General features: G+C 40.7%; 2 long non-coding RNA genes across 2 annotated transcripts in view; both read right to left on the bottom strand.

The window, feature by feature from the left end:
* Nucleotides 1–51: 51 nt before the first annotated feature.
* Nucleotides 52–6,909, bottom strand: LOC119014756. Its single transcript, XR_005073057.1, has 4 exons — nucleotides 6,638–6,909; nucleotides 2,817–2,960; nucleotides 1,804–1,867; nucleotides 52–153 (listed from the first exon to the last, which is right to left on the bottom strand). It is a non-coding gene; the product is annotated as an uncharacterized LOC119014756 (long non-coding RNA).
* Nucleotides 6,910–10,413: 3,504 nt separating this feature from the next.
* Nucleotides 10,414–13,370, bottom strand: part of LOC119014299 — a 67,346-nt gene continuing 64,389 nt past the window's right edge. Inside the window, exon 4 of the long non-coding RNA XR_005072925.1 lies at nucleotides 10,414–11,038. This is a non-coding gene — a long non-coding RNA (uncharacterized LOC119014299). The remainder of the gene's footprint in view (nucleotides 11,039–13,370) is intronic.

Genomic DNA, 13,370 nt, shown 5'->3' with positions numbered 1-13,370 from the left:
ATACCTCGGCAAAGTATCTACTTTTTATTCAAACCAGTAAAAACAACATAATGAACGCCGGTTGAATAAAATATTTTATGGTAATGAAAAAAGAAAGAAAAACAATACTTTATTCTCTTTGGCAAAATATGCAGACCTCCTGTAGAAATCTACCTGTTGACACAGCAAAGGAGAACATGTCAGGACCTGCCCTGCCATTTTACTTCATTAATTCACAGCTTTATGCGGCAAGGTGAGCTCCTGCCTGACAGCCTCTCAGCTTCAACTGCTGCCATGGAAATCAACGTCCAAGGTTTTTGAGGAAGCAGAGACCAAAAAAAGAGGTAAAAACTAATAATGAACGAGAAAGTGCACGCACATGATGTGAACATACATCTGGGAGGATTCACGCCCCATCATGCTGTGATGGACATGAGCTTGACCTTCGACCCTCCCTATGTGCTCAACACTGATGTCTCCCCTCCCGTCCTCCTCCATCATTAAACTCCAAAAGGATGTAAGTATATAATGACAGCTGCTGTTGCCGCCTCTCGGCCCCCCGCAAAGCCTCGAATATGTGCAAGTGATTCTTGCTCAAGCTTTGAAGCCACAAAAATGATATTCGGAAGTCCGTGTGCATCTACACTAGATCCAACCTCTGTCGTTAGCATGAACCTTGTTGTTCTTGAGTAATTTAACCACATTCTTGTGATGTATTCATTATGTGATCTTGCAAGGGAGGTTGAGTGTTCCACCCCATCCATTTGGGATTTTGTGGCTCATCATGACATTATATGTGCTTTAAAGATGACGGTTAATACAAATCAGTTAAGCTTGCACAAATATAAACCTCCAGAGAGATGACATCATCTCCTTTCATGAACGCTACACCTGCCAGTCTCATTTTCATGTAAACTCTGAACCAGCAGACCCGTTTCCATGCACACCTCGTCATATATTTTAATGTGATTAGGTTGAAAATACAAGCAAGTCCTGAACAAGTGGATTAAGAGCCTTTTTTAAAATTTTTTTACAAAACCACCTTGTGTTTCCTGACTCCATGTTGTTGTTTGGTGGCACAGTTTGATGTATTTCCAGTATTTCCAACATTTCTGACAGTATATTCTTTGAGGTATTGAGAACATAAATGTAGGACCTGGATGTCATCTTTTCACAATCAGAGCCGTGGTGTCTTCCTTTGCCTTTACACCCATCGCACCGGGGGAAAAAAAGGAGCAGCAACACCTTTTTTCTCCATCTGAGGTAGCTTCAATAGCACAACACAATGTAGCTGCACATTGCGGCAGCTCTGCCATTGTCATGATTGCACGGCAACAACTATAAAAGAAGGTAAAAGGCTGCATTTGAAAGCCTCTCTCATGTCCGTACTGCCACCTTTGACAAAAAACTAAAGTCCAAGCCCATTGACAGAGTCAAAACGATTGTATTAAAGATCCTGTGTGGTTCCTTGTCCTGTTTCTGCTTTCTGGATGCATAATATGAGCAGTAAACAGCTGCAGGGGTTGCTGATTAATCGAGCTGGGTAAACAAGCCAAGGTACATGTCCAGACTGCATGCAGCAGCAGACCAAGGCTGGGTTTTTTTATGTTCTCTCACTGTCTCATCTAGTTCACTTACATTTTCTGTCCTCAACAAACCACTGCCAATGCAACTATATGACATCCGGTAATACTCCTGATGAACAACAGCACTTCATTCACGTACTGTCCATTACCCAGGAAATGCTCATTACTACTTCCCTAAAAATGCAATGAACTTCGACAACAAAGCAATAACTATATTACCTCACTGTGCTTGACTCACCTCAGCCATCAATAGCTTGTTTACAGTTCTGCTTTTGCTGCCTTTCTGTTGCAATTTGCTTCGCCTGGAGGGAAATGAAGGGGAGAGGCTGTGGAAGGCATCGGCTGTGATTTGTTGTTACTCACATCACTGAACAACAGAGTTTAGCATTAAGGCAGAAATTACCCACAGACTCAACCGGTAACTTCTCACTTAATCTCTGTGTGGTAGGAGCAGTGTCGGACCCCCGTCCATGGTTGGAAAGTTTTACACCTGTGCCCAACTTAGGACTTCCCTTGCTGAATGTTAGTGACTTATTGTTAGAAAAGTTAGCTATTAATAATGATGATAAAGAAACATGTGGAAATGCTGTTGCTCTGATGGATTTTCCTCTCAGCCAAGTTCCTAAGTCAGTTTTTCTCTGGAGACCAATAACGAACTAGAAGATAATAAAAACACAGGCTGTGGCCAAACTCCCCGTCTACTATATGGTGCAATTTATTTAGTGTCTAGTATTTTATGTCCGTGTGCATATTTATTTATTTTATACTGCCTTCCAAAATAAAATAAAAAATCCTGATGTAAATGTAAAGCAGTGCACATTCTCTTAAAGGGCTCCTGACACCAGGTGGAGGGGGAGGTTTGGTATTTATTTTCTTTAACAAGGTTTCTACAGCTCTCTTTGACCAACAACAGACTGGAACAGCTGAAGATACATTAAAGTGAATTGTCAACTTTAGCTTAACACAACTAACATTTGTTGCCTTCACTATCTTCCCCCTTCAGTCCCCTTTTCCTAGCCAATATACAGCATCAGAGAAAACAAAGCGCATGTTTATCTATCATTTGAAAGATTATGTTTTTTTTAAATGGAGATAGCTAGCAAACTTACACAGTAAGTCAGCTGAGCCCTCTCAGTGTCATGGTTTACATTTTTAGCTCAGGTATTTCCCGTTTCATTTTCTAGGTTCTCTCCTCATGTCGTGTTTTACTTTCCACTTCCTGTCTGTCTTCCTGCACTTTGTCCTTCTCACCTGTGTTTCCGGTGCTCTGTTTCCCTCCTGTGTCGCTGTGCAGCCTGATTCTCCTCCGCGCCTGTCCTGCATCAGCCTCATTAGGCCTGCCTTGTCCCCAGTGACTTTTCCCATCTTATCAGCTCCTTCCTTGTGTCTCTCCACCTGCACCACATCCCCTCATTAGTTTATTTTGTACTTACGTCCCGTCTTTAGTTCAGCCTTTTTCAAGTCATTATCTTGTTTTAACCTGTTCTTGTTACTTATTTTGAATAACATTTCTGCTGACCTGCCTGCAAATAAAAGTGATCATCCAAGTGTTTAATGTACAATTTCATCCTAAATGGAGAACAACACATAAAGGACTACAACAGTGATGGTCAAATCTTATCTCATGTCTCATCAGAATCATATATCAGTCACAGTGACATTTCACTGCAAAAAGAGAACTTTCAGTACAATGCTTTAAGAACATTTTACTGATAATACTTCTGTAGTTTTACACCCCCCAAGACAACCAACTAACTAACTAACTAGGGAATTAATGTAAATGCCGCTGGTTTAGTTATGCTCCATCTGTTACATTGTGCAGTTAACATAAACATCTTAACAGTGTGCTGAAGCAGAACACTTGTCTATTGCCAGAACCAAACACCTCTGCCTCCACAGCATCCAACTGTAAAACCCAGGGCAAACCCTGTAGTGCCTCACATTTCAAAGATGCAAAAGCACCATTTTGCAACTGCACACCTGTCAGTGATGATTACGTGACATGACTTACTGTCCGAAATATCAATTCACTACTCACTATTGAGTAAACTATTGAGCGTCCATCCTGTGGGGAGTACTGAATGAGTGGTCGTGGGAGTGATCTGGGACGAAGCCACATTCTTCAGTTTAACAAGACAGGAGAAGCAGCTCCGTGAGGCACAGCAGTGCTTTGAGTTAAATGCCAACATCAGTGTGCCAGCATGCATCTTAGTTTAACATGTGCGTATGCTAACATTTGCTTTAGCACAACGTTGCAGAGGCTTGTTGGATTATATTAACTTTTGCACGTAATTAGACATTATCCAAAGTATTTAACTGATTATGGACCTAATGAATGCACAATGTTGAAGCGATGCAGATATGGGGACTGTGAGTGTTTTTTATGTGTGTGTTGAGATATTTCACAGGATAAATGTAAACATTGAGCTGATTGGATATCCTGACAAAAAAAATGGGCAATACATCCATTTATAGAGACATTTCAGTAAAAAAGAAATCTGTCTGCTAGCAGCTGCAGAGGGAAAGTCAGTGGATCTGCTAAGTACGTGTGATTCATCTTTCGGAGACCATGAATGTCTGCACAGAATTTCAAGGCAATCCATTCAATAGCTCTTGAGAGGCTTCAGTCTGCACCAAAGCTCAGGACTAACCGACCAGTGGATAGACACTGACATCCAGTATACGATCCAGGGTGAGCAGAGACATTTTGAGCTTTAAATCCATCCAAACTTGAGACTTGTCAGAGACTATAAATATTCTTTGAAAACAAGACTGCACCAAGGCATGTGCAGTGCTCACAGCCTGGCTGCACGGCACTGCTCTCTCTGTTTGAAAACAACAGCTCAGTCAGCACACAGCATGAATCATGAATCATCATCAAAACCTAATTAATGGAGGGAGCGCTATGATGAAGTTTCGACACCTCTGACCACACCCAGTGCTGATGTAGGCTCATATCATGAACCTGTGAAAATCACAGTTGCTGAATGGAACCTTAAAATTATAGAAATATTTTAAATCATCAGAAAGTTTTGATCGTATGCCTCCATGTCCCAGTGAAGTAGATAGATAGATAGATAGATAGATAGATAGATAGATAGATAGATAGACACACACTCAGCAACCATGGATGATGTTAGATTGCATGCAGTACAAATTTCTGCATAATGTTGCTTTATAACGGATGCTTCACAATATGGATGTTGCTGCAAAGATGCTACAAATTCTAAATCTGGATGCCTCATCACATACTGTACAAGATCACTCCAATGACCACAGTTTCAAGATGGACACCCATGATTAGTGTGTGTGTTAGCCAATTCAGTGTCCAACTTACAGTAATGTGAAATATGGCCACATCTCTCCATCTCTGCTGTTGAATTGTGGCCAGAAAAGTGTTTATATATTTTTTCATATAAGTGTTGTTGAGGTCAACAGGTGACTTAATGGGATTTGAACTGAATTCAGTCACCCACAATCCTCGAGGTCCACAGAGTTACTGTAGGTGCAAAGACCATGCAGGGACACAGTTTTGAGCTGCCACTGATTCATAGATTCCCTCTAAATATTGGATGAATTTTTGGGTTATGGCCAAAGAAAAATGTTTTGTTCGAATGTTTATCATGTAGGGAATAGTGAATGTGAGAGCCGGTGAGTGATTTCAGAGACAGCACAGACTGAACTCTGTGGAGCTGTGGACTCCATCATGTCACAGTTGAAAAAGCAGGGCTCTGTACACTGATCACACAACTGGGGCTTTACCCAAGGGTACATGTTGATCCTGAACAAACAAATATTTTAGGGGACACAGTGTAACAGCTAGATAATAATGAGGGAAAAAAAAGGTCAACCTAATCCCCAGAACACATTTGTTTATGCCATTTTCTTCACTGAAACAGGGTGCAAAGACAAAAGATCAAGTCAATTGTTGAGATGGAAAACAAGTGACAAATATTACTTTCATCTGGAGACATTTTTAAAAAGCCCCTTTCACTGTAGGGAAGATTGCTTTTTTGGACGTAAACACCCTGCCTGCCATCCTTTAGCAAAGGAGACCTTCTATCTCTGGAAATGGCACACAGAGTGCATTAATCAGCTGTCAGCAGAGCATGACTACGGCTCCCAGTTTGGCGCACTTGAGAGGAAACACCAAAAGCTCCTCAGCTTGTCAAATCCAATGTCTAATTGGATATGGGTGATCAGCTATAAAGAACGGAGCATCTACAGTGGGCTCTAAAAAGGAGATCTGTGCAGAGATCAAAGATGAAATAGCTGGTATAATTAAGAGATCAGGCTTCTATAAAGCTAATTTGGAGGATGATCAAATGAGCCAATAGCAATTCTCCGGGGAAGAAAAAAAAAAAGCCTGGTAAATTAGAGGAGACAGTTAGCCAATTTTTATGTTCGGAGTTTCAACTAGAACTGTACTCACTCTCTGAAACACCCTGTTTTGGCTCCTCCAAAGAGTCTGCTCTGATTGGCTAGCTCACACAGGCCTGAGCTAGCACAACTAACCTTCTCTCCTTTCTGTTTTTTCTCTTTAGCGACCAGTTAGCTGCACTTATACCATAAATAGAACTATTATGATCCATTTTGATCTCAGCCTCACCACCCAGCACCACTGGAGTTACAACTGTGATGGTCTTTGTATGGTATTAGCAAGCTAACGTTTACTGCGGGGTGCCAATCAAAGTTTTGGCCACATTTTCTGTTTCACATGTATCTGTATCGTTATCTACAGGGCGTGTCTATCTACTACATGTACGCACAGCAGCAACATGCATGAACATACCAGTGATGAAAATGAGCTACGTATAACAACAAAGCTAGCCCTAGCTAGCATTACAAACACAAAAAGCAATATGAAGTTTGAATATACTGTTCATTTCTTAGTTGGCTTCTAATTACATTTAAAGTCCAGCAGAGTTTCTCTTGACTGTCAGTATTAGACCATTAGTCCAACATCGCCCCAGACTGGGAGTAGTCACTCTAGCAACATGCTCACGCCTGATTCGACAAGCTAACCCACAAATTATAAACACTGAAACAACATAAAACATGGCAAAACTTACAGTTTGAAGTCTGGTCACGGACAGCCGGTATTGATCTTTTCTTGAGCTTGTACATGTCAGGTTTTCAAAAACAGGATCCAAATGAGAACAAGAGGGCACGCAGGTCCACCACCAAAAGCTTAATGAAAGCAGAGAAAACAGTCCAATAATCCGAAAATGTGATAAACAAAAAGGCAGGCAACAAAAATAGATATGGATATGAAGAAAATCCACAGGATAGCAGTGGACCCAGGATGAAGCCTCAACAAAGAGCCGAGGGGGGAAACACAAGTTTAAATACACAGGGAGTGATTGACAAATGAGACACAGGTGTTCAAGGGCGGGAAAACAGACAAAGGGGTGAAGTGGAGAGTGAAACGTGACACACAAGGACATAAACCACAAAAAGAAAACAGGAGATGACTAACGAAAACTGTGACTATTGTCTATAACTATTTATATACACATTTAAAAAAAAAAATGAATCCAGTTGGTCTTGACAACAACAGAGCAGCTGGCCTCAAAGCAGCACAATTATGGAGAAGAAATTAAAACTCAGAATTTGACTATTTAAACTACAAACCACAAACTCAGAAATATTTATTTGTTTCCTTAACTGGATAAACAAGCTGTTCTCAAAGGAAAATATACTGTTTTAAGCTAGAGAGGTGGAAGGGTCCGCCAAATATAAACAGAGTAAAACAGTATGAAATTGTGTTGTTCTTTAAAGTCAGTTCATTTGTTCATTTTATTAAAAGAAGGATAGTTTTGAGTTTGCTGAGGCATTAAAAAAACAGTCAATGAAGCTCTTTCTCTCCGTCCCCAAATCTACATAATGCACCTTTAACTCTTACCTTGAAATAATGCTGATGCTCAAATGTCCTTAGAGAAAACAATGGCAGACATTCATGAGAGGTAGTTTTCTAGACCCCGGCAGCCCTTTAACAGTTTCTGGGTCGGTGGGTACTCCACATTTTCATTATGTCCCCTTTAATTTCAAATGTGTTTAACTTGAAAAGTTGCAGTTTACTTTGATATTAGAAGTATTTACATTAAGCAGTAACATTCCCCACATACAGCTAAATGTGTTATGTGCCTACCACTGTGACTTATCCCTCCAGAAGGAGCATTATGTATGAATCTTTAATGTTTTTTACCAGGAGGCGTAGAAGCCTGTGATCTATGAGCACCTTCATGTTGATGGGCTGAAACTCTTCACTCTTGTTAAAGGAGATTTATGCTGATGGATGGCACCAACGAGCCGAGAAAGACCCAGGACCCGCTCATTAATACGTGGCGCAGCAGCGGCAGTGATCGGCAAGCAGAACGAGTGAATGATCCTTCAAATGAGCGCTGTGCAGAGGCAGGTCACAGAGACCACCACTCAACACTACTGGCGGAGAAGAGAAGTAGAACTGCTGAGCACATACCCATGTTGGAGCAGGAGAGACCGTACGGCTCATTACGATATGAAAGTGAAAGCAAATCAAAGAGGCTTCTCACAGTGGAAAATATGAGACGTGAGCCCACACAGGTCACATGACTTTGGTTCCCGTAACTTTTGCTTCTGGCGATAATGAGCCTGCCTGTCTCTTCCCCACATCTTTGGTCCTCTTCTTTTTCTTCTTCTTCTTCTATTTTTTTTTCCAGCAAAACAAAGACTCCTCTGATCATGGCCGACTACAAACGAGAAGAGGCTGAACACAAAAAAGGAAAAAATCAATGGTTCCATTCTTGGGGAAGATAAAAAGCTTTTAGGCTTTAATTATTTCCCCCTTGTAGCTCTATGAATTTGCTTACAGCACCACTCAATTCAGAGGTGAGGACTTCCTCGAGCACGATAGGCAGGATCAGTTAATTTTCCTGCCACCACAGTTAAAGTAGCAAGATAATTATTAGCCTGTATCAAAGCCTCAACTCACTCAGACACAAACTTATATTTCACCATAAACAGAAAGAGTTTGCTCCTTCATTTTCTCTTGTTTTGCTTGAAATCAAATAGTTAGTCAATAACATTAACATTTTAAGAAAACACAAGGCTGACGAGCAAAATCAAAGTGTTCTTGTTGTTTGTTTTTGTATTGTAAATTAACAATAGGCCCATTTCATTTCATTTCAGATATCACAGTAAGAAAAGCTGTAAATAATAAAATCAATGAAGGTGACATTTGATTCAGTTTCCAGGTCCAGAGTCTGTGCATCACTGTCAAGCTGTCACGGCGTAATGGGACGTTTAAACAGAACTGCGCCGTAGTTAATGACGTTAGTGGCACCTGAGCTTTTCCTGTTTTGACAAGTCAAATTGTCTGCTGTCAAAAAGGCCTCAATGATCAAATAAACAATGGATGTATTTTTTCCCCAAACAACCTATTTTTCTTTATTATTTTTCATAGGCTACTATGAAGGTAATGGACACTGGTGGATACCAGACTGTCACTGTGAGCTGGTCTCTCATTGGTTCTACACCAACTTATGGTGGGTCAAGGTCTTTGTAACAAACAGCATGTGTATCTCATATTTGTGTGAAGGTTGTTTGTCTCTTGTTTAATACCAAATTTTGTCTAAAAATAATTGTGTTAAAATAACTACATTCCGTATTTGCATGACAAAAGTTATATCAATTCCATATGTGCAATTACGTAATACGACTTTAAAATAATTCACAAAGTGTATGATCCATGTTATCCCCCCAGCCACACCCAGACTCAGGCTGTTCTCAGTCTTTATACTACTGCCCTAGAAGGGTGCTTCAGGAAGTAACTAGAGGAGTATTCACAGTGTCAAACTCAGAGGCGTCAGGCCACTGACCAGGCTGCAGTATTTGACAAGTTGAAAGAAGTGCCTGGAGTGTTTTTTTTTGTTCCCCCGACAAGTTTAAAGGGTATTTTTTTCAGTGACCCAATACTGTTTGAAAAAGTTAAATCTCATAGAAAAAATTTTGTATAAGAATTATCCATCTATATCAAAGTCTAACACCTTCTACTTCAGTTCAGCACCAGTAATTGTTTAAAACGCCGCCTCTGTAGTTTCTGACCACTAGGAGCGCTGTGGAGCAGCAACCTGTCGAGCTGGTCCCTGTTTTGATCTGGTTTATCTGAATGCACGTGAGGACGAACATGCATGTGCGCAGGTAGAGGACTGATGCCGTACACGATCCTGCCAGTGGTATCAAACTTTTCTACCAATCCAAGAAAACACTTATGTGAACAATACAGGATTTGAAATGTTTTAAAAGTCATCATCACACACAATTTTATTAGGGAAAGAAATTAAGTGAATGTTGTCTAAAGTTTCACTTTTAAACAGCCCAGGCACTTTTGTGGTTTAATTTTGAAGATAATATCCTTGTGTGCCATGTTTTACTTTCCACTTCCTGTCTTTGTCTCTTTCCTGTTCGCTTGTGTTTGGTTGGTTAATCAGCTCCTGTGTATTCAAGTCTTTGTTTTTCCAACACTCTTTGTTGGTTGGTCTGATTCTTCTGTGTCTGTTCCCCAGTCATGTTGGCTCCTTGTGTTCCCTTTTTGTTTCCTGCCTGTGTTCCCAGTGCTTCACTGGCTTGTGCTTTGTTTAGTTTTTGTATTTCTTGTACTTCATTAGTCGTCGGATTTGCCCCCGCCTGCTTCTTTTATTTATTTATTTATTTTTGATGCCTGCCAGTTTTGTTCTTTTGATTACAGCTTTCTTTATTAAAGCTCGTTTTTTGTTTTTCTAACCTGCCTGCCGCGCTGATTTGCGTATGGGTCCTTTTTTCACACACAAAAACAGGCGCAGGGTGCCGGAGGAATATCAGCATTTATTTGAAGTCCCATCTTCTGACAAAGCTGCCAGTGATATAAAGCCATTTTCATCGAGCTTGACACAAAACTAGAGTGTTAAAAATAGTGTTACAGCAGAACAGATTTATGAAAAATGCATCAAAGATTCCACTACAAACCCCGGTGAGGGAGAATTCTGAATCTCACTGAGGGACTACGTCACTTTGTGCAAGATGAGCAGCAGTTCAGATTCATTTTAGAGGAGGAACCCGCTGTGTTGAGTGAAATGATGTCAAGCTGCTGTGTTCTCGTTTTTTGTGTGTGTGCGTGTCAGTACAAGATCCTGAGCAATGACGTCACACAATGAGATTTCTTTCTGTCACACTTTGTGGGTGCTTTTGTCCCGGCTGGGAATTCACCGTCATCCTCAGTGTGATGTCTCTTAATCTCAAAACGCTGCAATCACAGGAGCTTTTTTTTTTCTTTCTTTCCTTTCCCTTTTCCTGGGGGACGTGTTTCTGATTGCTGAGGCACTTGTTATTTCCTTGAAGAGGCTCTGGTGCATACTACAGCTCTCTAATCTGTCCAGCAATCATAAAGTCTCGGGAAGCTGTCACTGATTGGCCTGATAGTGACATCATTTCTGAGGATGCGTAAAAATGATTTCCTGTGAATGAAAGGCCCTTTTTATTACCACCGTCAATTTATGTCCACATCATCTCAATGTAGTATTTGTAAACACTAAAACATTTACAGTACAAATAGATATTCAGTGCTCTTGAGGACAAAGATGAAAAAAAAAATAACACTCAAGCCATCAATTTAAGAACATTTTGTTTGCAGTAATTACATTTCTTTACAGCGTAGCGGGTCAGCCTTTATCTGCGTGAGTTAGAAGCAGTTGAGAAGGATGTTTTTTTAAATTATCAGCTTCGAAATGTGCTGCCTTTGACTTGCGAAATGACTTTGTGGTGCAGAGGAGAATGCAATTAGTCAGTGGCTTCATGATTTCAAATAGCCTAGATTGCAATCCATCATAGACTAAAAAGTATTTCAGGAATTCTCTGAATACGTTCACCCTTTGCATTATTGTCTCCCTTTAGTGAGAAACAATTCTCCATTATCTAAATCCTATTGACTGTTTAATCACACAGAAAAGGGAAGGAAGTGCCGTGATATTTCTCATACTCTGCGTATGAATCCCAGCATTAATCAGAGCGCAGTGGCAACAAGTACGGAGACATCAGGAAGTGAAGAAGCTGATGAACATGAATGGAACATCTGCACGGCACCCAAATGAAGGAAACTCGACTGCTTGTATCAGATGCGATGCAGAACTGTTTGGGAACTGAAATCATATTGACACATTTCAAGTCACTCATTAATTTCCCATGCCCACGGTTCAAATAGAGGTCAGAGTATTTCCCAGCATGCATCAGGCGAGAGGCCCAGAAACAGCCTGGATAGGTTTCAGGTCCATCACAGGCCAGACAATCACAGAGATGCGTGTCAAAGTGGTGTGTGTGTGTGTGTGTGTGCGTGTGCGTGTGTGTGTGCGTGTGTGTGTGTTTGGGAAATTATTGAACATGTGTTAAGACTCTAACTCAAAGTCCTGGTTCCTGGTGATATTAACATGTACATTATTAATACCTACCATATTTATTCAGTAATAAATGAATGCCAAATTTTGAAAAAGAACTTGCTCTAAGTAATGCTCTAAACTGAACTCATATTAATAATTCCAGATAGCCTTGAGCCACGGACCAGCTGAGCAATAATAAGCCAGATAAAGCGCCCCGCTCTCTACACAGCAACAAGACCAAGGCTCGACAAACAAAAGTATTGTTGTTGTTCTGTGTCTCTTTTTGTTAGTTTTGTGTCTCTTAGTCACCAGTTTGTGTTCCTCCATGACTATTGTCTCTTTGCTGTTGTTTTTGTGTCTCTGGTAGTCGATTTGCATGTCCCTTTGGTCTTTTTGCCCCTCTTTGCACTTCTTCTGCATCCCTTCGTAGTTGTTTAGCATGTGTTTGTGGTCATATTGCGCTTCTTTGACATCCATTTTCACGTCTTTCTCATCTTTCTGCATATCTTCATAGTCGTTTTTGCATCTCCGTGTAGCCAATTTGTATGTCTTTGTTGGCTTTTGCATCTCCTCGTGGTTGTTATGTGTGTCTTTGTGGTCATTTTCCATGGCTCTGTGGTCGTTCTGACCCCGCCTCTGCTCTACATTCATTCCTATGGGACCTAAGAGTGTGGAACATGTAAACTGTATGCAAAAATGTATGGCCTTCATACCATTCACACTGCATTTCATATGCTATTACAACCTATGAAATATGCAACTCTATTACAACATTTAAGACACTGCGCTTATAAGCATGTTTGCATTTGATTACCAAAGAATGTCTCTTGTCTCTGCAAGAGAAACTTCTTTTGAAGGATAAAGAGTGAAAAAGACAAGTGATAATTTGGACTGAACCTCCTCTGCATTCCCCTTAACAACCACACTCTCTGCTGAATAGAGAATGAGAGGCATCAGACCGGGGAATAGCGCGTTAGTATGCATTGTGACTGAAATCAAGCTTTGTTCTTCATTTTACATCCTTGGCATGCAGAGAAACCTGAATTCTACGGAAATAGCTCCTGTAGGTGGCTGTGCATAAATTCATTACTTCTCGTAAAAGCAGTGACAACGACCCAGTCACATGATGCTATGTGAGAGGAACGGAGGACTCTATCCAACAGAGGAGATCAAAAATAAATGGTGCTGATGTGGAATCAAAGGAGGATAAAGGGCCTCCAGCTTTTCACCCTTTTCTTTGATTGATCGTGGGACAAAAGTCAAGTTTCACAGTCAGACGGTTGTTGTTTTTTTTGTCTCCTTTGCTGTGAGCCTGAGCGCTTGTATGTTCTCAGCATGTCTGAATGGGTTTTCTGTGGCCGCTCTGGTCTCCTCCCATAGACTAAAGACATGCAGGTCAGGAGAAAGTAATTCTAAA

Source organism: Acanthopagrus latus, chromosome 23 (genome assembly GCF_904848185.1).
Source record: "Acanthopagrus latus isolate v.2019 chromosome 23, fAcaLat1.1, whole genome shotgun sequence".
In the NCBI taxonomy this organism is placed as follows: domain Eukaryota; kingdom Metazoa; phylum Chordata; class Actinopteri; order Spariformes; family Sparidae; genus Acanthopagrus; species Acanthopagrus latus.
This window is presented reverse-complemented; position numbering and strand designations above follow the sequence as displayed.